A 27,172-nucleotide genomic window follows, 5' to 3' on the forward strand; every position below is an offset into this window, starting at 1 on the left:
TATTGCTGGTAGCCCTCATTTGAAACCCTATACCAATTTCTGAAGTAAAATGCCATAAAGCCAAGAAAATAATTTTGAATGCTTAACAGATATAATTTAATGTATTTAAATCAGCTAGAAAAACATACAAAACTGTTTCATTCATCAGAAATTCACGTTTGCATCATGCAGCGTTACATACAAATAAAGCATGTTTAAAAAAAAAAAAAAAAAAAAAAAAATCTTATGATTGGTTGTTACATGTCACATGACCACACGGAAGGTTACATTTGAGTCTAACTTACTTCCTGTACAGTACAGTCTACAGTGCAGATGCAGAAGCTACAGGAAGCGGAAGGCAGAAATTGCGCCAAAATTTGAATGAGAAGATACAGCAGCAGGTGAGTTTTGCAATGCAATACTTTGCTACAATGTGGCACATGATGTTAATGTGTTTTGCATAATTTATTCAGAAGTTAAAACAAACTTCCCTGCAGATTTATGTGTAAAAGTGTTAAATTCTTGCCTGTTTGTTATGCCTTATAGTTTGTGCCCTAGAAAAGTGTTTAACTTACACTGCAGAAACATAAAGGCATTGTCTACAGTAAAATGTGTTAAACGCTATGCATTTGTGCTTACACTTTTACAAAAGATTTCTTGAAGTTTCTTTGAGTTGCACAGTATTGACTGGATATATAATGAGATTACAAATAAAGGAAAATCATTTTGATTTTAGTGATTCATTTTTAAGTAAATGGGCTACTGCTTTGTGGTTAAAAAAAATGCATTGTACTAAGTTAATGGACTGTGTATTGTGTGTGATAAGATAATTAGGCTAGAATTGCAGCTGTTTGAAAAGGCAGCTTTTATTAAAGGGATATTCCTGCCAAAATTGAAATGCACATAGATAAATTACATCTTAGAATAGAAACATTTACAATATACAAGTACAGTATTGGCAAAAATGCTTCTAGTAAAAGTGATCACTGTTTTAGTGTTAGCATTTTACTCTGCACGTGCATGTGAAGCATAGCTAGATATTGTCAGTGCACCAGCATTTTAAATAATGCAGCTGCTCAGAACACGGAGCTTGTATTGTGTTAGCAATTAGCAAAGTGAGTCATAACCAGATGGTACAAGCACCTGTGCTGTATTTAAAATGCTGGTGCACTGTGCTTACTTAAAGGGACAGTATACACTCATTTTTATATAACTGCATGTAATAGACACTACTATAAAGCAGTGATTTTTAACCCTTTTTTGCCGTGGCACACTTTTTTACATTAAAAAATCCTGTGGCACACCACCATCCCAAAATTAAAAAAAAATCACACATTGTAGCCTAATACAGCATATATATATACACATACACACATACTGTATGTATTGTGCTGTTATGCCATGCCTCCTACAAACTACCCCTGCACTGGGAGTAAAAAACAAGCAAAGTTTAAAAACTATGTCACACTGTTGTCAGTCTGCCGTGGCACACCTGAGGATCTCTCACGGCACACTAGTGTGCCACGGCACACTGGTTGAAAAACACTGCTATAAAGGATAAGATGCACAGATACTGATATAAAAATCCAGTATAAAACTGTTTTAAAACTTAGAAGCTTTCAGTTTAGCTCTGTTGAAAAGGTAGTTGGAAAGCCCACTGCAAGTGGCAAATAAGACACTCCCCCCTCTCCCTTCTTTTGCATATGAAAAGACCCTTTACACAAACAGGAGCAAGCTGGAGTAGGTAGCTGACGGTATTCAAATAAAACTTTGGGGCTTGGTTAGGAGTCTGAAAATCAGAGCAATGTTGTTTAAAAATAAGCAAAATTATACATTTAAAAAAAAATAAAAAATTATGGGCTTTATAAATAGATCTACAAAACATTTATGCAAAGAAAAAATTAGTGTATAATTTCCCTTTAAATACACTTGAAACCGCTATAGCTTTTATTAGAAACATTTTTGCTAATACATGTATGTTACAAAACTTGCTTCTTTTCAAAACTGAAATGTATCCATAGGGAATTTTGGCTGGAATGTCCCTTTAATCTTTTTTTTTTTTTTTTTTTTTTTTTTTCTTCTTCTGTTAAAGTGTAAACTTTTTTTTAGTGTAAGAAATCTGTCTATAAAAGTCTCTAGAATTATCCAATAGAAATAGCCAAAGTTAAAATAAATGGTTGTATTAAAGGGACATTATACTCATTTTTTCTTTGCATAAATGTTTTGTAGATTATCTATTTATATAGCCCATAAAGTTTTTTTTTTTTTTATTTTTTAAATGTATAGTTTTATTTTTAAATAACATCTGATTTTCAGACTCCTAACCAAGCCCCAAAGTTTTATTTGAATACCGTCAGCTACCTTCTCCAGCTTGCTCCTGTTTGTGTAAAGGGTCTTTTCATATGCAAAAGAAGGTGGAGGGGGGGAGTGTCTTATTTGCCACTTGCAGTGGGCTTTCCAGCTACCTTTTCAACAGAGCTAAACTGAAAGCTTCTAAGTTTTAAAACAGTTTTATACTGGATTTTTATATCAGTATCTGTGCATCTTATTCTTTATAGTAGTGTCTATTGCATGCAGTTATATGGAAATGAGTGTATACTGTCCCTTTAAGTGTGTGTGTGTATATATATATATATATATATATATATATGTATGTATGTATATGTGTGTTATGTGTGTGTGTGTGTGTATATATATATATATATATATATATCTGTGTGTGTATGTATGTGTATATATAGATAGATATAGATATATATATATATATATATATATATATATATATATATATATATATATATATATAGATATATATAGATAGCCTGCTAGTAAATTACACTATATTTAAAGCAATATTAACCCCTAAACATGTATTTACTGATTCAGGCATCTGGAGCTCTACATGGCAGGATATAGTGCTGCTATCTAGTGCTCTTGTAAATGGATAACATTCTTACAAAACTGCTGCCACATAGTGCTTCAGAACTGGACTGGCTCCTAAGCTTACATAGAACCAAAAAGAAACTGGAAGCAGCCGCTGTATAAAACTTAGCCTTGATTCGGTCAACAAGTAAAAGTCCATGGAGGGACAAGGTACACTGAGAGAAAAACACAGTATACGCGTTTCCGCTGAGCGCCGTACTCACTACTGATAAGGGTATAAGCTTACATGTGAAACTTAAAAAGGGTGTACTTCACCCCTACTGGATAAAACCAATTTAATCAAAACACACCTGTAAAATGACGTGTACATCCCTGCTTTACATTTAGATACCAATAGAATGAAGAAAAATTAATAAAAGTAAAACCGAAAGTTGTTTAAATTTGCATGCTCCTATCATGGTAAAAAAATTTGGGGTTTCACATCACTTTAAATCCATCCAGTAAGTTCATACTGTTTAAGCATGTTTTGCATATTTTTGTTTTACCTTTCTATTTATTTAAAGGGACAGTAAAGTCAAAATTAAACTATCATGGCTCAGAGCTTCCAAATTTTAAACAATTTTCCAATGTACTTCTGTTATCAAGTTTGCTTTGTTCTTTTGGTATCTTTTATTGAAGAGCAAAACTAGGTAGGCTCATAAGAGCTCAGGAGTGTGCTTTTGTCTTTAGTACTCTATAGCAGCAGTGTTTTGCGACATTGTATAACAAAGCTACAAATAATGCTGACATAGAGTACTAAAGATCTGCTCACTCCTGAGCCTACCTAGTCTTACTCTTCAATAAAAGATACCAAGAGAACAAGGCCAATTTGGTAACAGAAATTAATTGGAAAGTTGTTTAAAATTGCTGGCTCTATTTACATCATGCAAGTTTAATTTTTACTTTACTGCACCTTTAAAAGGACAGTGAACATACAAAGTAATGTTATATAATTCTGCACGTAGTGCAGCGTTGTAAAACTAAAGCATTTGCAGATTTTTTATTTCAAAGTTGGACTCCGCTCAAGGTTCTACTGACCGTGTCTTGTTGCTCAAAAGCGCTTCACATTCAGGCTGTTTAGTCACAGCGCGCCCGATCGTGCCATAGAGGTGATTGTAGCTCGCTCTCGCTACCAGATCAGAGCGGGAGCGAGCTACATTCACTTTCCTATTTTTAATTAATAACACCGGCTAAAGAGTGGTTTCTCACATTCTTAATCCTTTTTATACTGTTGCTATATCCAGACCACCTCTGCTAGGCTACAGTTCTAATTGCACTAAGTCTGTTTTGTCTCTTCTAGCTGGAATATCTGCCCTGCACAAAATGGCTCCAGTGGTTAGAAAGAGGTGGTGGCAGAATGGTTTTGTGGCAACTGCAAGCATATGGCAACTTCATGTTTTTCCACAAGGTTTTGAGGCCAGTTTGCAGGTAAGTACAGGTTATTAATAGGTTTATTAGGTGTTGCATGGTCACTGGCAGACGTTACCGTGAGCTCTCTGCACATGGTGGCAGCTTTTTTTATGGACATGTGGAGCAGTCCGCACCTGCTCCCTGTGCCCGTGGGTAAAGCTGTAAAGCTATGGTGGATTGTAAATGGTCTCTGAAGCCTCTGAGCATGTAACTAGTCTAAAATAATTTATTACAACTGCTAACATAGCATTTTAATTTCCCCTATCAAAGGCTACTTATAGGGACAGTACACTATAAAATAGTTTTTCCCTTAATGTGTTGCTAATTACTTTTTTTTTTACTAGCTGCAGAGTATAAAATGTATGAGATTTGTTTTTTAGGCTTATTTGTGTATATGAATTAGCTGATTTTGTGTTTTGAAGCCACAACCTAATAAACTGGGTTGAGCTTCAAGGTATAATCAGATCTCATTACTTTATCACATTGTGTAAATATACATGCTTCTTTATCCTATATCTGTCCATAAACCAATCACCAATACTTGGAGAAAACAATGGAAAATTAAAATTTTATTACCTTATCTCTTCTATACCCCACTGGGAGTGTAATTTCTTCTACTGGCTGTGATAACACAGCTTGGCCTTGAGGCCAAAAACTTTCAGGGTGTGTGGGGATATCACAGGCTAAATAAACTATTTCAAATGCCAATATAAGGGTAATGGAAATACCTGTAAACAATTTAATTTGTACCCAAGGATCCACTTTACTCAAAAAAACACTCCAGCAGGTAAACTGTCCCATTTACTTCTTTTTTTCAAAGTCCCGTTAGTCCCAACATGGTCACTGGCAGACGTTACCGTGAGCTCTCTGCACATGGTGGCAGCTTTTTTTATGGACATGTGGAGTAGTCCGCACCTGCTCCCTGTGCCCGTGGGTAAAGCTGTAAAGCTATGGTGGATTGTAAATGGTCTCTGAAGCCTCTGAGCATGTAACTAGTCTAAAATAATTGCTGCCTCTAACATGACATTTTAATTTCCCCTATCAAAGACTGTTTAACAGCATAATTTTCTACTGTTTTTCTAAGTCCCGTTAGTCCCAGCATGGTCACCGGCAGACGTTACCGCGAACAATCTGCACATGGTGACAGCTTTTTTTATGGACATGTGGAGCAGTGCGCGCCTGCTCCCTGTGCCCATGGGGACAGCTGTAAAGCTATTGGGGATTGTAAACGGTCTCTGAAGCCTCTGAACATGACATTTTTTAAAATAAAATAATTTCTTGCCTCTAAAATGGCATTTTAATTTTCCCCTTTCCCTTATTTTTCAAATCAAAATGTCTTACTTTATAGTCTAATAGTAGAAAAATGCATTGTTATTTTATATAAAGTACTCTTTCCACCCAGCATTGTCTCTGAATCCTTTAAACATGCAGTTTGGATATAATGAACACTTAATATACCAGATTTTAATGAAAAGTATACATTATTTCCATTTAAATTTCTATGTGACTGTGTCCAAAATGGCATAGGTATCCCTAGTACTTTACGGACCCTCCCCTTGTTTTCCTACATGGCTGCCCTCACACAAGCTATATCCAAGTAACTCTCTCTTGTAAAGATCTCTATTCTCCATAAATGGTCATAAGCCGTAGGTACAGTAAACGGTCTTCATAGCAGCTGGGTTTTTGGGAAATGGAAGCTACCCAAGGCTACCCCCGCTTTAGGTCCTGCTCCCCATCATATGCCCCATGCAAGCTCAACCCAGACCATGCACAGCTAACATTCATGGTAAACACTATTCTGTACACTGGGGGTTTGGTAAGGGAACCAAAAGGTATAGGGTTTATGTAGCACTCATCAATAAATATGTAAAAGTTAAAAAATTGAATTTTTAATAGAAATCAAAGTAAAAACAAGGAAAATCCTTGATAAAGTACCCACACTAAAACTGTACACCTAACCTCCCTGTTTCCTGGCCGATAGCAGCTCCCTCGGCTTCAGGTGTCAGGGACTAGGGACAGTATTAAAACCAATAATAAGTGCACAACAAATTGCTTACTGCTTGGAAGTGGAAGCAGTGGGCTCCTGCTGAAGCTACCCAAGCCTACCCCCGCTTTAGGTCATGCTCCCCATCATATGCCCCATGCAAGCCAACCCAGACCATGCACAGCTAACATTCATGGTAAACACTATTCTGTAGCACTACTACTATATGTACTAACCCAACCCTTCTCATTAGGTTATTTTTGTTCTACTTATGAAATTAAGATATTGAGCGATTGTGTTAGGCTGTAACTTTGACGCATTTTTTGTTCATGCAACTAGCCAATTAAACCCTATAACTAAATATAGCTATACTGTCCAGTCTGCTTCATTTTTATAAGTGTTTTATGTCTGCATTTTTTTACTTGAATGTTAATTATAGTCAAGGTAAATTACTAAATGTAAGAATCGGGACATTGTTGTTAAATTTTTGTTTTTTTAATCTGCAGGTGATGCTAAAGTTAACAGATCTACAGCAACGGTTTACATAGAGCCACAAAACGTACTGCCTAGTACGTAGTCCAAAGAAATGTTTCTGCGCCTCCTGTCTTGTGAGGTTAGAACAGGTACAAGTAGATAACTTTGTTGCAGACATCATAGTATAATTTGCCATCATAGTCAAAAAGTGGCATGCTGTGATTTGTTAGAACATGGAATTTAAGAGTAGTGACCCTGCATTACTGAGTGTTTAAGCCACAAAGGGGTTAAACAGAGTACTGCTCGAGATCTGCGATCAGTGCTGCTCCTGATCAGCAGCGCTAGTTATGCGGCTGTGTTGTGATCAGCGACAGTTTCTGCTTGGGACTTGCAGTAGTGCAGGGTCGCTAGTCTTAAAGTGACATGTTTATAACAAATTAGCATGTAAATTTAACACTAATGGCCCTTTTATGTTTTCCACTTGTCCTTGCAGTACCCTTTTTATGTTATAACTGTACTTTTAATTATAATTGTAATCCTTAAAGGAACAGGACAAGCAGTTGTTAATCCAAGTCTAATAATCTGTACATGGATGATTATAATGTTCTGAAGTTTAGAAAGCAGTGAAGCTTGCATGCTTAAAGCACACATATCTGTCCCTTTTCTTTGTTGGTCATTGCCTTTTAGTGCTTACTTTATAATAATCTGTCCACTGCAAACAGATGTTTTTTATTACTTTTAATGCTACTTATGTGTTGCAAGAACTGAAGCTTTGTTTTCTCTCAACAGATCTAGCAATGTGAAGAGAGGCCATGATGCATAAAAGGTCTCAACTCTGCCTGTGGAAGATACTTTATGCAATAACTAGACTGCTACTGGCAGATGAGATGATGTGTAGCATATTTACAAAAACCTCACATCCAGGCTACAAGTTTGAGGAGCGTTCACAGGTAAGGACACAGACTGGGGCTACAGTTGCCTTTCCCATATATAAGATTCAGTTTTGTAATAAATTACTGTTTTGAGGGCTGTTTTTACTTTTCTGCGGTGTTTGTGTTTAGCTGTAATTGTCTTCTTACTCATTTACTGTACCCACACATATTTATATACCATAAAGATGTAATTATTTTTATCATATCTTATAATTTACTATAAAAAAATATAAAATATGATGAAAACCCCCCCACTTATTCTCACTTTGACCCCCAAAATCTGTTGCACATCTACAACCACCAAAAAAACACCCATACTAAATAGTTTCTAAATTTTGTCCTGAGTTTAGAAATACTCAATGTTTGCATGTTCTTTGGATTTTTTGTTATAGGGCACCACTGATGTAAGGTTTTTCCATAAATCCTCTCCCCTTTCTGTAAATTACTTCGGAACCTGCTATCCTTGAACTCATGACACCTTGTTTTGATGAAAAATACCTTTTAGCCTCAACTTTATTAAGTCCCTTAATATACTTAAAGGTTTCTAACCTCTCTCCCTCCTCTACCCTAAGCCAGCAATGGGCAACTTCCTAATGCATAAGACCACAGATCAATATTTTAGGTGCTGAATTTTTCATGTTTGATTTGCACAACTTTTGCAATTAAATGCTTAAAGAATCCTAAAAGTGCATTAAGAAAATGCTCTATTGTGTCTAGGGCATTTTATTATACTATTGTTTGTAGCGATGTGCTTACCTTTGCAAATGGGTTAAACATTAACACTGCTCCAGAGGAGCAATGCACTACTGGGCGATAACTGAGCACATCTGGTGAACCAATGACAAGATGCAAACGTGTGAATCCACCAATTACCTCCTAGCCAACAGTAGTGCACTGCTGCTCCTGAGCCTACCTAGTTATGCGTTTCAATAAAGGATAGCATAAAAATGAAAGTAAATTTGGTTATAGAAGTAAACTGTAAAGTGTCCTAAAATTGCATGCTCTATCTGAACCAGGAAAGTTTAATTCTGACTTATGTCCCTTTTAATTGTCTATATTAAGATAAATGCCCTTTTATAAGAAGATGATTGCTGACTGTAGAAAGGGAACTAGTGTAAAGAATTTGTAGGTTTAGATTTCATGATATTGGTAACTGCTCTACAAACCTAAAGGCTTTGTTTTTGTTTTTTTTCTCAACAGATTTTACGATGAGAGGAGAGAGGCCATATTGTGAAAAGAGCTCACTTCACCTCAGCTGGTGCTGTCACTAGATGATGCCTTCTCAATACAATAACACTGTGTGGTGTATGATATGTTGTACAAAGTTTGTGTAGAAGCGGAAGACTACAAGCTTATCGGGACGACTTACAGGTAAGGACAGACTGGAGTTACTGTTGCCTTTCCTATATGTTTTATATGTCGTTTAAACGCTTGAAATAAAGTTTGGATTTTATATTTTACAAGTCCTTGCCTTTGGATTTTCTGCATCTCACATAAGTTTTGGACTTTTTCGTGCCTTTCACTGAGCGCTACATATCTTTGGATGTTTTCAAACACTTGGTGTTTGGGGCGTGTTTGGCAGTTCTGCCTACTGTAGCAGCCAGATCATTGGCCGAAGTAAGGGGGTGTGTCCCCGCCCACTCTCCATAGCGCCAGTTACTTGTCTGTGCATCGGGTCTCTCAGGTGAGCGCTACTTACAGTATTCTTATGATTCTGTTTCCTATATGTTCTGCTTCAATGTTGTGAACATGTCCTGATTGATCAATTCTTCTACCTCTTGTTCTGATTTGCTGCTTGAATCTGACAATCCTGCTACAGACGACATGAGACCTTGATGAAACATCTTGAAATCCTTCGGTTTGTGTTTGCATAGCAAACAGACTTTCAATTAGATCTATCAGGCATTTTCTTTGCCCGGTGCTCATGCCTTTTATGGCTTGAGCGCTGACCCAGTGTTAATGTTTACTTCATGTGCTATCTCTCTGAGCCTAAGGGAAATAGTTAGGGAAATGTCTTCTCAACATGGTCAGAAGGTAAACATTTCATTCTGTGACTGCCAACTGTGTTTACAGGCTGTGGGAGCAGAGTGCGGCTGTTCCCACATTCTGTGGTCATGGGAAGTGGAAGCAGAGTGCAATCGGTTCTTTTGGCCATGCATAGTTAGGGAAATTGCCTTTGGCACAATTCCCTTATGTGATGATGTCATAGCATGTGTTGTGAATTCTTAGCCATTGGGTAGGTAGTTGCCAAAAGTTTTATGTCCCCTCCATTTGTCTGTATATTCCATCAGTTTTCACTTTATTCTTGTTTTGCACGTCTGCATATACAACTGTGGAAATGATTCCTACAGTTCATCATTGCTTGAAAGAAAGAATTATTTTCCGTTTTTGGGTCTTCCGCATGTAACGGAAGCCCGACCTTGATGGATCAGCTACATCATCTTATCTGAAAAGACTTCAGTTTGTGTTTGCATCAGCAAACAGACTTTCAATTAGATCTATCAGGCATTTTCTTTGCCCGGTGCTCATGCCTTTTTATGGCTTGAGCGCTGACCCAGTGTTAATGTTTACTTCATGTGCTATCTCTCTGAGCCTAAGGGAAATAGTTAGGGAAATGTCTTCTCAACATGGTCAGAAGGTAAACATTTCATTCTGTGACTGCCAACTGTGTTTACAGGCTGTGGGAGCAGACTGCAGCTGTTCCTACATTCTGTGCTCATGGGAAGCGGAAGCAGAGTGCAATCGGTTCCTTTGGCCATGCATAGTTAGGAAGTTGCCTTTGGCACACTTTTTCCTTCTGTGATGAGCTGATAGCATGTGTTGTGAGTTCTTAGCAATTGGGTAGGTAGTCACCAAAAGTTGTATGGCCCCTCTTTTTCCCCCTCCATTTGTCTGTATATTCCATCAGTTTTCACTTTATTCTTGTTTTGCACGTCTGCATATACAACTGTGGAAATGATTCCTACAGTTCTTCATTGCTTGAAATAAAGAATTATTTTCGGTTTTTGGGTCTTCCGCATGTAACGGAAGCCCGACCTTGATGGATCAGCTAAATCAGCTCATCTGAAAAGACTTCAGTTTGTGTTTGCATCAGCAAACGGACTTTCAATTAGATCTATCAGGCATTTTCTTTGCCCGGTGCTCATGCCTTTTATGGCTTGAGCGCTGACCCAGTGTTAATGTTTACTTCATGTGCTATCTCTCTGAGCCTAAGGGAAATAGTTAGGGAAATGTCTTCTCAACATGGTCAGAAGGTAAACATTTCATTCTGTGACTGCCAACTGTGTTTACAGGCTGTGGGAGCAGAGTGCGGCTGTTCCTACATTCTGTGGTCATGGGAAGTGGAAGCAGAGTGCAATCGGTTCTTTTGGCCATGCATAGTTAGGGAAATTGCCTTTGGCACAATTCCCTTATGTGATGATGTCATAGCATGTGTTGTGAATTCTTGGCAATTGGGTAGGTAGTCACCAAAAGTTGTATGGCTCCTCTATTTCCCCCTCCATTTGTCTGTATATTCAATCACTTTTCACTTAATTCTTGTTTTGCTTGTCTGCATATACAACTGTGGAAAGGATTCCTACAGTTCTTCATTGCTTCGAATAAATAATTTTTTTACAGTTTGTAACGGAAGCGCGACCTTGATGGATCAGCTACATCAGCTCATCTGAAAATACTTCAGTTTGTTTTTGCATCAGCAAACAGACTTTCAATTAGATCTATCAGGCATTTTCTTTGCCCGGTGCTCATGCCTTTTATGGCTTGATCGCTGACCCAGTGTTAATGTTTACTTCATGTGCTATCTCTCTGAGCCTAAGGGAAATAGTTAGGGAAATGTCTTCTCAACATGGTCAGAAGGTAAACATTTCATTCTGTGACTGCCAACTGTGTTTACAGGCTGTGGGAGCAGAGTGCGGCTGTTTCCACATTCTGTGATCATGGGAAGTGGAAGCAGAGTGCAATCGGTTCTTTTGGCCATGCATAGTTAGGGAAATTGCCTTTGGCACACTTTTCCCTTCTGTGATGAGCTGATAGCATGTGTTGTGAATTCTTAGCAATTGGGTAGGTAGTCACCAAAAGTTAAATGGTCCCTTCATTTTTCACTTCATTCTTGTTTTGCAAAACTTCTTATACAGCCGTGGAAAGTTTTCCTATGGCCATGTATAGTTAGGGAAGTTGCCTTTTGGCACACTTTTCCCTTATATGATGAGCTGATAGGATGTGTCATGAATTCTTAGCAAGGGTAGGTAGTCAATGGTGCCTCCATTTTATTTTCTGTGCCATCTCTGAAATATATTTCATCTGCTACATGAATTTTACTTGGTTTTAGTTTTGCAAGTCAAGCTTTTCAACTGTGGAAAGGACTTGTACAGTTAATTATTGCTTTAAATATGTGAGGTGTGTGCATGGTCATTTGTGTGCACGGTTGTAGTCATATGTGTGGGCACGGTCGCGGTCATATGTGTGGGCATGGGCATATCTGTGCGCATGTGCATATGTGTGGGCGTGAGCGTGTGCATATGTGTGGGTGCGGGAATGTGTGGTCATGTGTGGGCACGTGGGCATGGTCATATGTAGGCGCGTGGGCATGGTCATATATGTGGTCATGGGCATCTGTGCACGATGTCATGGGCATATGTGTGGGCGCGGTCATGGGCATATGTATGGGTATGGTCATGTGTGTGCGAGGGCATGGTCATGTGTGTGTGCGCGTGGGCATGGTCATATGTGTGCGCGTGGGCATGGTCATATGTGTGTGCATGGGCATGGTCATATATGTGTTCATGGGCTTCTGTGCACGTTGTCATGGGCATATGTATGGGTGTGGCCATGGGCATATGTGTGGGTGTGGCCATGGGCATATGTGTGGGTGTGGCCATGGGCATATGTGTGGGCGCGGCCATGGGCATATGTGTGGGCATGTGCAGCTGTGTGGGCATGTGTATGTAGATGTGTATCTATGTGCATATGTATGTGCATTTGTATAGTATTTATGTATATTTTCCAATTGCTTTTTGTTCAACTGCTAAATCTATTGTTCAAATATAAAGACATTTTGTTTATTTTTCATGTTGGTGTTTTTTTAATGCAGATATAGGAAAGGCAACTTTAACTTTGTACACTGTACATTTGATGCGCCTAAAGCATCAAGTTGTCTGGCTTCTTACGCTAAGGGTTTTTACCTCTTTATTTTCTAGATTGCCGATAACTTGATCCAACGCCTTCATGCAACTATTCCTTGATGGGAACTTGTGACATCAGGCCAGGTAAGAATGAGCTTACAGGGTACCATATGCAAGTTGTAGTAATTAAAATGAATGTCAATGTTTGCACATTTTCTTTAAAATGGTCAACACAGTGACCACATCAGTGACTTATTTTGTATGTTCAGTGTATTGTGTTAGCATTGGAACATAATGTAGTGGTGTAGATACTGATGGTTCTACCATTCTACTTTTTTAGGGATTTTGTCGTATTTAAAGGACTAAATAAAATGCTACCCCTCTATAGAAAACCAGGTTTGGTTTTTCTTTTTCTACAGGTCCCTGTCAGAAGTAGGCTGAATCTCACACCTGAGAAGCTGTTCCTGCCCTGCAGCTGGATCCACAGGTAAGTGATATTGTCTTCTAGAGTTGGAAGGCGCCAGCACTTAAGAGGGTTAATCCTTTGTGGACAATTTTAATGAGACAAATTTCTCCTTCAATTATTGGGGTATCATTTGGGGAGCTCTGCAGGGCACAAATGCTTAGGAGCTCAAGGGGTTAATGGTTTTATCCCCTGTGTATGAGGCTGCCTTGAGAGGTTTTAATTGGGCTTATGGATTTATTGCCCTAATAGTGTTCTGTGAGTTTGATTATTAGAGGGACCAAAAAAATTTTTGTGTAGCGTTTTCACTGTGTGAAGATTAGTTGCACCTTTTCATTAGGGAAATTGTGCGCTTTCTAGTTTGTCAGTTTGTACTCTGAATGTTGCGCAGCAGTTTTTTCCCTATTGTGATCACATGATCCCTCTCCGCTCTTCTGTTTCGGCTTCTCTTCACTGCCGGCTGGGAGAGCATTTGCTCAAATGTCTGTGCGAGGTTGAAGAGATCGCTTCTTTAGTTTTACAAGTGGGTTCCTGGTCACCAGGGGGGTGGTAAGTTTCCCAAGTGGATCTGAGGTATAGCGGTACCTTATTTTTTTTCTTAGGACTAGAAGTCCAAATTAAGATTCTACTATTTCCTGGAGGTTTATTATAGATATCTAGGAGATTTTATAAACATATATGGTAGTTCTTATTATATTTTTATTGGTCTTCATTACTGTTGGGAACTTTGTCTAGTAAGTTGGACTCAGATAAAACCCTTGAGTTGTCTTTTTTGGCAAATGTTTATATTGCTTGGAGGCTCAGATTATTCCTCCTGTGCAGTTTTGCTCCACGTGTTTAAATATAACACTGTCTAAAATAAAGATTCCCTCTCAGCCATCAGTCTCTCAGGATAATGTTGACCATGTCATGCCTCAGCTTTCTCCTCAAACGTCTCAAGCTTTAGCGGTTTTACATGCAGGGCTTTGCGTTTCCTCTTAACCTGTTCCTGGGGGTGTATATTTACCAGGAGATTTTGCTGCACAACTAACTTCTGCGGTTTCTGTAGTCATATCTGCCTTACCTATTGCTGGTAAGAAAAAGAGGAAATCTAAGAACTTATCCAATTCTAAGAGTTCTGATTCTGCCAAGGCTGCGTTAGTCAGTCTGTCTCAGTTATTTGAGGATCATCATTCCTCAGTGGCTTCTGAGGGCGAGATCTCCGATTCTGAAACTGCAGTTGCTAGTGCAGCAGATTCAGAGGAGGTTCATTTTAGATTTAAGCTTGAGCACCTCTGTTTACTTTTGAAGGAGGTCCTAGCTACTTTGGATGACTCCAACTTTACTGTCGCTGAGACTGCTAAGAGGTCTAATAAACTTTACAGTTTTTGACATCAAACCTTCATCTGTGGAGGGTTTTCCTATTCCAGACCACATGACTGACATTATAGCTCAGGAATGGGGTAAAAAACAGGTGAGGGGAGCTGTGTGTATTTCAATACATATATATGTGTGTAATCGTGACCTATAGATGAGTTTCTCGTATTAATTTTTTATTTTTCTGCAATATATATTGCACTATGAAATGGGTGAACAAATAGGTGAAAAATAATGAAGGTATGACTACAAGAGGTTAAAAAAACAATATTTAATTGTTGCAATAAAAAACACAATATTTGACTGGATTATAAGTTCTGACTTGATTAAGTTAGTGGTAAAGAGCTCTATTACCTTGAGGAAAATAGTAAAGTTAAAATTTCTTAAAGTTAAAATGACATTACATTCATACTATAGTATTCAAAGCATTTGATAAGAACAAAAATAATTATCGTGGAAATAAATGTTAATCTGATGATTTGCATGTATCTTTTGATGTGACTTTAAGTGGAAAAGTAATTACTCAGTTTGCATGAAACATTTCCAAGGTGTCTGATTGGTTGGAACAGACAAGCCTTTATGTGAATAAGATAATATATTCCGCTGTGATTTTGACTAAAATGCTTTAAAACTTGTAGATCAAGATTGTAGATGAGGATAACAAATACTTGATGGTAAAGATGCTGAAACTGTTTACCTATACTGGGTTTGCAGGAGTTTCAGTTGTTGGTATAACTTGGTTCCATTTGCTGAAACTGTTTACCTAAACTTGGTTTGCAGGAGTTTCAGTTGTTGGTATAACTTGGTTATAGAAACTGTTTACCTAAACTTGGTTTGCTGGAGTTTCTATTTGTCTAGTTGCATGGGGTGTTCTCTGTATTGTTGTTTAGAACCGTTTGAACAATTCTCTTTGTAGGCGTCTGTTGTTGCTGAAACTATATACCCTCCCAGGGTTTGCTGGAGTTTCAGTTGACATTTATAGCTCAGGAATGGGAAAAGCCAGGAATTCCTCTTTCCCTGTCTCCTTTTTTTTAAAAAGATAGTTTCCTGTTGCGGACTCTGTGCATTACCTGTAGTGCACAGTGCCTAAGGTAGAGGGTGCTATATTCTCTCTAGCCAAGAGAACTACTATTCCTCTTAAGGATAGCTCCTCTCTTAAGGACCCTATGGATAAGAAACTGGAAGCTTACTTAAAGATGTTTCTTCATCAGGGTTTGCAATGGCAACCCATTGCCAGTATTGCGACAGTTGCTGGTGCAGCTTCTTATTGGTGTGACTCCTTGTCTGACCTAATTTCGGAAGAGACTACCATAGAGGAGATCCAGGATATGATCAAAGCTCTAAAGCTGGCTAATACCTTTATCTGTGACGCCAGCATCTGTTACATCAAAGTATTCACACCCCATTGTAAAGGACTTTATTCCCTATTCATTTTTTTTTTTTAGCTGCAGCTGGGAAGTAACTGAAATAACATTTTACATAGAACTTAGTATGGTGAGCTGAGGAAATTGTGAGGTAAAATATCTTCCTTTTTTACAGAGATATGATCAGGTGATATTTTTCCTATCAGGTAAAATATCTTCCTTTTTTACAGAGATATGATCAGGTGATATTTTTCCTGTCAGCTTTTTACAGTTATGCTGCATCACTTTCAAGTAATATAGCATATGAGTATTATGTCCCTTTAAACTGTGAAAAAGGACCTATCTCCTCTGGGAGTGATTGTCCCAGTGCCTGTGGCGGAACAGGTTCAAGCATTTGATTCCAACCTTTTTTTTGTGGTTCCCAAGAAAGAGGGAACTATACGACCCATATTGGGCCTCAAGTGTCAACAAATTTCTCAAGGTTCCGTCCTTCAAAATGGAGACTATACATTCCATTCTACCCTTGGTTCAGGAGGGTCAGTTTATGACTGATAGACCTGAAGGACGCGTATCTTCATGTTCCTATTCAGAGAACATCACCAATTCCTGCAATTTGCCTTGCCAATTTCTGCGGTTTGCCGGCTCCTGTTACACATTTACAACCACCAAAAAACACCCATGCTAAATAGTTTCTAAATATTGTCCTGAGTTTAGAAATACCCAAGTTCTTTTTTTGCATAGGGCAATTAAGTACAAGTAGCTCTTTCCTATTTCCAAACTCTTTTTTCCCCTCAAAATTAGCGATAGTTACATTGTAACACTGATATCTGTCAGGAATCCCTGAATATCCCTTGACATTGCATATCAAAGTATTGATCTAGACCAATTTTGGTATTTCATGCCACCATTTCACTGCCAAATGCAATCGAATAAAAAAAAATCGTTCCCTTTTTCACAAACTTTAGGTTTCTCACTGAAATTATTTACAAACGGCTTGTGCTATTATGGCACAAATGGTTGTAAATGCTTCTCTGGGATCCCCTTCATTCAGAAATAGCAGACATTTATGGCTTTGGCATTACTTTTTGGTAATTAGAAGGCCGCTAAATGCTGCTGCTTACCACACTTGTATTATGCCCAGCAGTGAAGGGTTTAATTAGGTAGCTTGTAGGGTTAATTTTAGCTTTAGTGTAGTAGACTACCCAAAATATTGATCTAGGCCTATTTTGGTATATTTAATGCCGCCAAATGCGATAAAAAAAAAAAAAAATCACTTTTTCACAAACTTTAGGTTTCTCACTGAAATTATTAAACAGCTTATGGCACAATGGTTGTAAATGCAAAAAAATGGCACAAATAGTTGTAAATGCTTCTCTGGGATTCCCTGTGTTCAGAAATAGCAGACATATATGGCTTTGGTATTGTTTTTTGGTAATTAGAAGGCCGCTATTTGCTGCTGCGCACAACACTTGTATTATGCCCAGCAGTGAAGGGGTTAATTAGGTAGCCTGTAGGGTTACTTTTAGCTTTAGTGTAGAGATCAGCCTCCCACCTGATGCATCACACCCCTGATCCCTCCCCGATCCCCCTCAAACAGGTCTCTGCTCTCCCCCACCTCACAATTGTCACCGCCATCTTAAGTACAGGCAGAATGTCTGCCAGTACTAAAATAAAAGACTTTTTATTTATATCTTATTTTTTTATAAATGATTCTGCTGTGTTGGGTCCCCCCTTAGCCCCCAACCTCCCTGATCTCCCCTCTACCTAATTGCTGCCATTTTGGGTACTGGCAGTTGTCTGCCTGTACCCACTTTGCAATCAAATATGGCTTTTTTTTCCCCCCTCCATTTTTGGCCCATCCAGATCCCTTTCCCAACCTTTAATTCCCCACATTTATTCCCACCTTCCCTTACCCACCTTCTCTCACACAATCACTTTACTGTTATCTGAAGCGGGCACGCACCGCCCCCTCGCACACTTCCGCTCATTAACGGAAGAGATCACGCTGGACTGGAACAGCTCCAGCGATGGGCCGCCTCCCACCCACCAACGATTGGCAGCACTGCTCACCAACGTTCGGCAACAATGCAAATCTATTTCTACAGTGTCCCACTTGTGGGGCGTGCAGACATAGAGCGATCTCGCTATTTTGAGCGAGATCGTGGCAGAGAGAAGCCCAGGACTGCGACGTACAGGGTACGTCGCTGTTCCTTAAGGGCGTAACGACCATCGTCGTACAGACTACTACGCTGGTTGTCAAGGGCTTAAACAACTCCACGGGAGTGAGCGCAATGTTATTTATATGACACACATGAACTAGCAGTGTTTAACTGTGGGAAAACTATCAAAATGCACTGAGATAAGTCAGTTTTTAACAGTTTCGAAATTAGTTTGAGCCTTACCTAGGTTTAGCTTTCAAAAAGTTATACCAAGAGAACAAAGCAAATTTGATGATAAATGTAAATTTGAAAGTGGTTTGTTTTTTAAATTTAAATTGCATACCCTATCTGAATCATGAGTTTAATTTTGACTAGACTGTACCTTTTTTTTTTTTTTAAAAAAAGAACAGCTCACCCAATGTGCACATTGTCTTAAAGGTATGGTGCAGGCATACATGACGCACACAGCCTTTAAATAGACCGATCACTACACACTCACTCACACACACTTAACCCAAAAATGTTATTTAATGATTCAGAGCATAGAATTATAAACAACTTTCAAGTTGACTTCCATTATTAGCTGTATTTCATTCTCTTGGTACACTTTGTTGAATGAGCAGCAATTCCCTACTGGGAGCTAGCTGAACACAACGATAAGCCAACGACAAGAGGCATATATGTGTAGCCACCAATCTGCAGCTAGCTTCCAGCTCCTGAGTCTACCTAGGTATGCTTTTCTACAAAGAGGACCAAGACAGAGAACAAAGCGTTTTTTTTTAAAAATTGTATGTTATGTGAATCATGAATGGAAATGTTTGGGCTTCATGTCCCTTTAAGATCACAGTATGAACAAAAACATGCACATCACACACAGCCTTAAAGGAAGAGCTCCCATCACGTGCACAGAGTCCTTAAAGTACAGGCACACAAACTTTAAAGGGATTGGTCAGCTCACGCTAATTGAGCAGCACACACAATCAGAGCCTAATTTTTTAAAGCTTGCTGCTCTAGCAAGGCTATCTAAGAAATCTTCTCAGTACTGCAGAGTCCCTCAATTTTATAAAGGAAAATTTTAGCTTGAGAGCTGTTCATCTTTCTGGGTAGTGTCCAATATGCAAAGGAGAGACCCCCATGCAAGAGGGCATTTGATCATTGGGCCCACAATCTTAAAGGGACATCTTAGAGCACACACGTAGATGCACACTTGTAGATACAACCTTTAAAGGCCCAACTCATGGTGCTTGCACACACACTTAAAGGGACAGTAAAGTCATAATTAGACAATCATCATTTAGACAGAGCATACAATTTTAAACAACTTTCCAATTTACTTATTTGCTTCATTCTCTTGTTATCCTTTGCTGAAAGGTTTATCTGGGAAAGCTCAGAAGCAGCAAAGAACCTAGGTTCTAGTTGCTGATCGGTCGATGTGTCGATTGTCATTGGCTCACCCATGTGTTCAGTTACAAACAAGTAGTGCATTGCTGCTCCTTCAACAAATGAAACCAAGAGAATGAGGAAAAGTTGATAATAGAAATATAGTGTTTTTTTTTTTTTTAAATTGTTCTACCTAAATCATGAAATCATTAGGTTTCATGTCCCTTTACGGGACCAGCTCATAGCTGTATATGAATGCCATAAGCTACCTCTTTAAAGGGACATTGTACACTAGATTTTTCTTTGCATAAATATTTTGTAGATGATCCATTTATTTAGCCCATCTGGGAGCGTTTTTGTAAAAATGTATAGTGTCTTCTTATTTTTAAATAACCTTGTTCTGATTTTTAGACTCCATAATAGATAAACACATGTACATAGTACAAATTGATTTGGCGCATTCTATTTATAAAAATGTATTGTTTCATTTAACATTCATTTTTTAAAAAAAATATATGCACACAATTTAAAGAAACATATTTAAACACGCATTTCTTGATGTTTATTAAGTTTTAGTTGTGTAATATTGATTGATCTATAGCTCAGATTACAAATAAGATAAAGTACTCTTGATTTCAGTGGATTAAAGTTCCTAAGTAAATGAGATACAGGTCTGTAGTTAAAAAACAAAAAAAAACAAAAAACTGCTTTGTACTGAATTAATGGGCTGTATAGCTTGTTCGTGTGTTATCACATAATTAGGCTAGTAACAAACTTTTGCAAAAGGCAGATTATTTTTTTTTAAGTGATAAGTGTAAGAAATCATTCTGTAAATGTCTCTAGAAAGTATCCAATAGAAATAGACAAAGTTTAAATGAATGGGTATATTACACACTTGCACGAGGAAGGTTTTTATTATTTTAAAAAAAAAAAGTTGCCTCCTAGTAAATTACTCTAACCTTTTAGCACCGTTTATGGCGTTCTATTCCGTCCAATCTGTGCAGGGCTTTAGCGCCGTTTGGATGGAATAGAACATCATAGCCATTTGGCTATCCTGAAGCCAACAGCGCTTCCTGGATGTGATTGCGCTCTGGGGGGCATCCCTAAGGAGATCCCGTAATTGAAATTTTGCGATTACATGCACGATCGCAGGATTTCAATTTGTCTACATCAGAACGTTCCGATTGAAGACATTATGACCCGGTCATGAAAGGGTTAAATGCATCCAGAGGGCTTTGTGCTGTTTTAGTATTGTGAAAATGCTTCTATTAAAATGCATGTATGCACATTTCTGTTTTAACCTTTCTATTTAAAGGGACAGTATACAGTAAAATTGTTTTTCGCTTAATGCATTTCCAATGACTTCTTATTTATTTATTTCTGTATATTACATTTCTATTTATTTGTGTATATATTATTTATTTGTGTATATATTATTTATTTGTGTATATATTATTTATTTGTGTAAATATTATTTATTTATGTATATTACATTTCTGGTTTTGAAATGGGTTGACCTTGCAGTTAAAATGTATCTTATGTTATCACTTTGTGTACACACATCTGCTTTCTTATCTTGTGTCTGTATTTGACAGTTTTCCACTGCAAGAGGGTGTTAGTTCATGTGTTTCATATAAATAACATTGTGCACACAGCCGTGGAGTTATTTAAAAATAAGCACATTTATTGCCTGATCTGTCAAAAGATCTGAGATAAAAGGAGGCAGTCTTCAGAATCTTAGATACAAGTTAATCACAGAGGTAAAAAGCTTATTAATATAACAGTGTTGGTTATGCAAAACTGGGTAATTGATAATAGGATTATCTACCCTTTTTAAACGATAATAATTCTGGAGTAGACTGTCCCTTTAATGAGCCATAATAAAAGATTCTGTTTTGTAGGTTTTATTTTGTGATTAAGCAACTACAAGTATATGAAATTATTAAAGGGGCAGTACACACCAATTTTCATATAACTGCATGTTAATACATTACTATAAAGAAGAATATGCACAAATACTCATCTAAAAATCCAGTATAAAACATTTTACAAACTTACTTGGAAGCTCCCAGTTTAGCTTTGTTGATGAGGTTAGTCTGGGACACTCACTGTAAGGGGCTTGTTAAAGTGAAAGTCAATCCTAGCGTTGTACAAACGCTAGGATTGACTATTGAAACAAATAAAGGGGACTTTAATTAATGAAGTATAAGATACTTCATGTAGAAAGCTTCTTTGTTTCAATCGATCGCCGTTCTTAGCTGCTACAGCAGCCCACGGCTAAAAAAATTTTTTTGCTAAGAGGTGACATTTTTACCTCTTAGCCAATAGCCATGCGGTAAATCCGGCTTGGCGCCCATGGGAGCCGGATTTACAACACTGCTATAGGCTAAGAGGTGAAAACGTGGGCTGCTGTAGCCTTTATTTGAAACAAATAAAGGAGCTTTCTACAAGTCCCCTTTATTTGTTTTAATAGTCAATCGTAGCGTTTGTACAACGCTAGGATTGACTAACTTTAAACAAAAATAGCTTATTTTTTTTAATTTTATTTTATTTTTTTATTCAAACTGCTGTGTGGAGTCATGTGCTTCATGAATAAGAAACGTGTTCCTTCCAAGGTAATATTTGAGCAGACCTGCCTACAACAAGCTTTGCCTTTCTGTTGTCAGGGTTATAACCACTGTATGAGTTTCTTTTTAAGATAGATTTCGGTTCTAAGAAAAGCAAAGTTTAGTACAGGCAGATCTGCTCATATAGAGGGCAGCTTCCATGCATGAAACAAAAAGACCACAGCTGGCTATCCAATACAGTAGCAGTGCAATCCACTCTGTTTTATTAACCCTTTGCTTATCCTAACCAACCTGACAGTTTTGTGTTACTCATTACTGAGAGGGTAAGGTTACCCTACAAAACTGAAGAGCTCTGGCATAGCAAGGGTTAAGTAATCTGTGAGGGGTAGAGAATATTTAGAGTTGCTATTGTGAGAGCAGCTGCAGCAGCACATACTTTTATTCATTTAAAACATCTGTGTATGTATATATATTATATTATATATATTATATGTGTGTGTGTGTGTGTGTATGTATGTGTGTATATATATATATATATATATATATATATATATATATATATATATATATATATATATATATATATATATATATATATATATATATATATATATATATATATATATATATATATATATATATATATATATATATATATATATATATATATATATATATATATATATATATATATATATATATATATATATGGTCTCATAAAAGAAATTGAATACCCACTGCAGGCAGATCAGCTCTCACTGAGATGCAGACATGGAGGACGCTTACTGGTTTTCTAGGAGATGTCAGCTTGCAGAGAAGGCAGATTGATTGCCGGTGTACCAGCATTCTCAAGCACTGCTCAGTGTCTTAGCGCAGACCAATAAGCCAGGCAATCTGCGCATTAGCAGGTGTACATATAGGTCATACGACTGCCCTGCTTATTGGTCTTTTGAAAGTTTATTTCAGAGGGCACTGGAAAGCTTATAAATTTAAAAGGTAAATAACTTTGAAAATGCAATAAAAAAATAATGGATGTTAATTTATAAAAAATTTAAATGTCAAGTTCATTTTTTTTTTATATGGTTTTTGTTCCCAAAATTACTTTCCCTTTAAGTCCAAAAACTCAGTATAGGTGGGGATACCACAGGCTTAATCAGCTATTTCGAAATAAGGGTAAATGAGTTATTTGAAAACAATTCAATACTCTCCAGCAGGTAAAAGAGATCATTCTCCAAATTAAAGGGGAGATAATGTTCGGGTAAACTGCCCCTTTAAGTATGTTGAGTGTGGTTGCATTTTTATATATTTTATTTTGTCTCTTCTAGCTGGCTTGTTGGAATATCTGTCCAGCTCAAAAACGGCTCCAGTGGTTAGAACCGGTGTTGGCATGGCAGAATGGTTTTATTGGACTGCAAGCATATGACAGCTTAATTTTCTTCCACAAGGTTGTGAGGCCAGTTTGCAGGTAAGTACAGATTATTCCTATGTTTGTTAGGTGTTACATGGTCATTGGCAGACGTTGCAGTGAGCTCTCTGCACATGGTGGCAGCTGTAGTTGCGGACACTAAGAGCAGTCCGCACCTGCCCCTAGTGCCCGTGACTACAGCTGTAAAGCTATGGTGGGGAGTAAATTGTTTCTGAAGCCTCTGGACATGTAACTAGTCTAAAATAATTTACTGCCTCTAGCATGGCATTTCGTTTCTCCCTATTTTCAATGGCTGCTTAACAGCATAATTTACTTTCTTCCCTCCCGATAGCCCCAACATGGTCATTGGCAGACGTTGCAATGAGCTCTCTGCACATGGTGGCAGCTGTAGTTGCGGACACTAAGAGCAGTCCGCACCTGCTCCTGGTGCCCGTGACTACAGCTGTAAAGCTATGGTGGGGAGTAAATTGTTTCTGAAGCCTCTGGACATGTAACTAGTCTAAAATAATTTAATTACTGCCTCTAGCATGGCATTTTGTTTCTCCCTATTTTCAATGGCTGCTTAACAGCATAATTTACTTTCTTCTCTCCTGTTAGACCCAACATGGTCATTGGCAGACGTTACCGTGAGCTCTCTGCACATGGTGGCAGCTGTATTTTTGGACATGTGGAGCAGTGCGCGCCTGCTCCCTGTGCCCATGGATACAGCTGTAAAGCTATGGTGGATTGTAAATTGTCTCTTGACGCCTATGAGCATGATATTTTAAAATAAAATAATTGTATTGCCTCTAATAATAGCATTTTCCCTTTTCCCTTATTTTTCAAAGTAAAGTTTCTGACTTAAATAAAAATAGCCTAATGCATTTTCTCCTATTAAAGTACTTTTTAAGCCCATCATGGTCATTGGCAGACGTTGCTGTGAGCTCTCTGTCATGGTGGCAGCTGTGCTTTGTGGACACTTGGAGCAGTCCGCACCTGCTCCCAGTGCCCATGAGTACAGCTGTAAAGCTATGGTGGATTGTAAATGGTCTCTGAAGCCTTTGGGCATGCCGTTAAAAATACAATAATCCCTAAATATAGCAATATTTTAATGAAAATGATACATTATTTCCATTAACCTTTATACATAACCACTTAAAAAATAGCATATCGCTCCTTTTTAAAGTACTCTAAGGACCCTTGTTTTCCTACATGACTGCTTCATAAAAGCTATATCAAAGATCTCTATTCTCCATATATGTTAGCAGTAAGTACAGTAAACGGTCTTCATAGCAGCTGTGTCTTTGGGAAGTGGAAGCAGAGGGCCCCTGCTAAAGCTACCCAAGGCTAGTTATATACTGTGGTACATTACACGTTTGTCCCCTCAGCCTTAGGTCATGTTCCCCAGAAAATGCACAGCTAACATTCATGGTAAAATCTATTCTGTTGCATTTATTATTGCTCTGTCACTGCCTTTAATTACCAAATCTTTGCTAACCCAATTCCTGATCCTTTTATACCATTCCACATAGACCTCTGGATTTACCTTTCTCTTCTTTCGCTTATGCTCTTTATTTTTGTTGCATTTATGAAATTATGATATGGAGCGACTGTTAGGCCGTAGTTTTGAAGCATTTGGTCATGTAACAAACCACTTAAACCCTATATATATATATATTGTACAGCCTAAAATATAGACCTTAAGACTTTATGCTCATATTTATTTCAGTATTAACTATAGGCAAGGTAAACGTATCACAATGTCCTGTTTCTTACGTTAAATAGTATGTATTTTCTAATCTGCAGGTGATGCTAAAGTCAACAGATCTACAGCACAAGTTGACATACAGCCAACACTTAGTGTCTAGTTCATTGTCAAAAGAAATGTTTCTGTGCCTCCTTTGTTAAAACAGGTAAGAGTTAAATTGTTGTAAAAATACATTCATAGTATTCAAGCTGTTTCCTGTTTAACAGTAGATCATTTTTGTTGCAATATTATCCTAGTATTATTGGTGATAACAGTCAAACAATTGCATGCTCTAATTTGTTAGAACATGACGTTTTAGGACTAGCGGCCCTGCATTACTGTGTGTTTTTAACCCCCAAGTTGTAAACACAGAGTAGAAGTACTTCTTCGAACCAGCAAAGCAGTGCTGGTCACAATTGGTAGCGCTAGTTAAACATCTGAGTTGTGCTACTGCTTGGGACTAGCAGTACTCTGTGCGACTTTAACTCTTTGCAGGTGCTAAACACACAGCACTGGAGCATGTCATTTTTAACACTAACAATGCTGTCCCGCTCAAGACCCACAGAAAACTGCTAGTACCAAGCAGAAATCTCAGCTGAATTGGACCAGCACTGTTCTGGGGGTCCCAAGCAGTACTTCTACTGTGTGTTTAACTCGCACAGTGGTGCAAGGTCACTAGTCTTAACATTATATATTCTAACAGATTAATGTAATTTTATGCCTGTAATGTCCACTTGTCCTTGCAGTGTCTTTCTGCGGTATGACTGTAATTTTAATAGACTTGTATCCTTAATGGAATGGGGAAAGCAGTTGTTAGTCCTAGTGTATATCTATCTTGCCTCTTAGAGGGGCATAAAATAGTATTTTCTGGGGTAATATAGCTACATTTTTTTTTCTTTTCTTTTTTTACTAAGATAAAACAAAAATGTTTTAGCTTCTTAAGCAAGATTGACCTGATCTCAGAGCCTAGGCAGCTTTTTATTAATGTAAATGGTCAATGTACTTGCTTGCACATGGGATCATAACAGCCAGTGGTAAATTTTTTTAACTTAAATGGATTGGATAGAGCATGATTTTTTAAACTTTCCCATTTTAATTCTATCAATTTTGCTTGGTTCTCGTGGTATCTTGTGGCTAGCTGCAGGACGGCACTAGTAATATTCTTTTTACCTCTGTGATTACCTTATATCTAAGCCTCTGCAGCCTGCCCCCCTTATTTCAGTTCTTTTCACAGACTTTGTATTTTACGTGCACACTCTTGGGATCCTTTCAGCTGACTTGGCTTCATTCTTCGACAAAGGATACCAAAAGAACAAAGCAAATGTGATAATAGAAATACATTGGAAAGTTGTTAAATTATATACTGACCTGTAGCTGAATCATGAATGTTTAATTTATAAGTCAAGCATCCTAGAGCTACATTTTAAGACCATGTTCAAGTTTACAACACAAGGAAAAAGGAAAAAAATGCATATTGCTGAATAAGTTGCTACCCGTTGTAGGTGTTTCCTGATTTATAACCCATTTAAATGGATCCTGTTGAGAAAAGTGTACACCATTTCTACTGTTTGCTATGCTCTAGGGTTTGTAGGAGGAACTTGAAATTGTGTTCTGTATTCTCACTTTTTTTATTTTTTTTATATTGCAGGTGTTTTCCAGCTGGAGTACGTGTGCGTGTTTTGTGTAACTGCTGCTCTCATAACTCGGTGTACCCGTGGAAAGGGATTGTCCTTGGCGTTCCTGTTTGAACTACAAACCTGACTATTTAATAAAATGCTAATAAAGTGTTTCTGATATCTGTTGTATTAATAAAGTTGTGACTGATCTGATCTTACATTGTGTTTATAGTTGTTCTTTTATTGATATGAGTATGGATTAAAGAGATGATAAATCCTACTGTTAATGAAACA

General features: G+C 37.7%; 1 long non-coding RNA gene across 1 annotated transcript; it reads left to right on the plus strand.

The window, feature by feature from the left end:
* Positions 1–313: 313 nt before the first annotated feature.
* LOC128648083 (uncharacterized) lies at positions 314–27,096 on the plus strand. Its single transcript, XR_008400503.1, has 9 exons — positions 314–380; positions 4,202–4,329; positions 6,802–6,918; positions 7,559–7,719; positions 8,902–9,072; positions 12,897–12,965; positions 23,436–23,575; positions 25,322–25,428; positions 26,911–27,096. It is a non-coding gene; the product is annotated as an uncharacterized LOC128648083 (long non-coding RNA).
* The last annotated feature ends 76 nt before the right edge of the window (positions 27,097–27,172 follow it).

The sequence above is a fragment of the Bombina bombina genome, chromosome 2 (genome assembly GCF_027579735.1).
Source record: "Bombina bombina isolate aBomBom1 chromosome 2, aBomBom1.pri, whole genome shotgun sequence".
Classification (NCBI taxonomy): domain Eukaryota; kingdom Metazoa; phylum Chordata; class Amphibia; order Anura; family Bombinatoridae; genus Bombina; species Bombina bombina.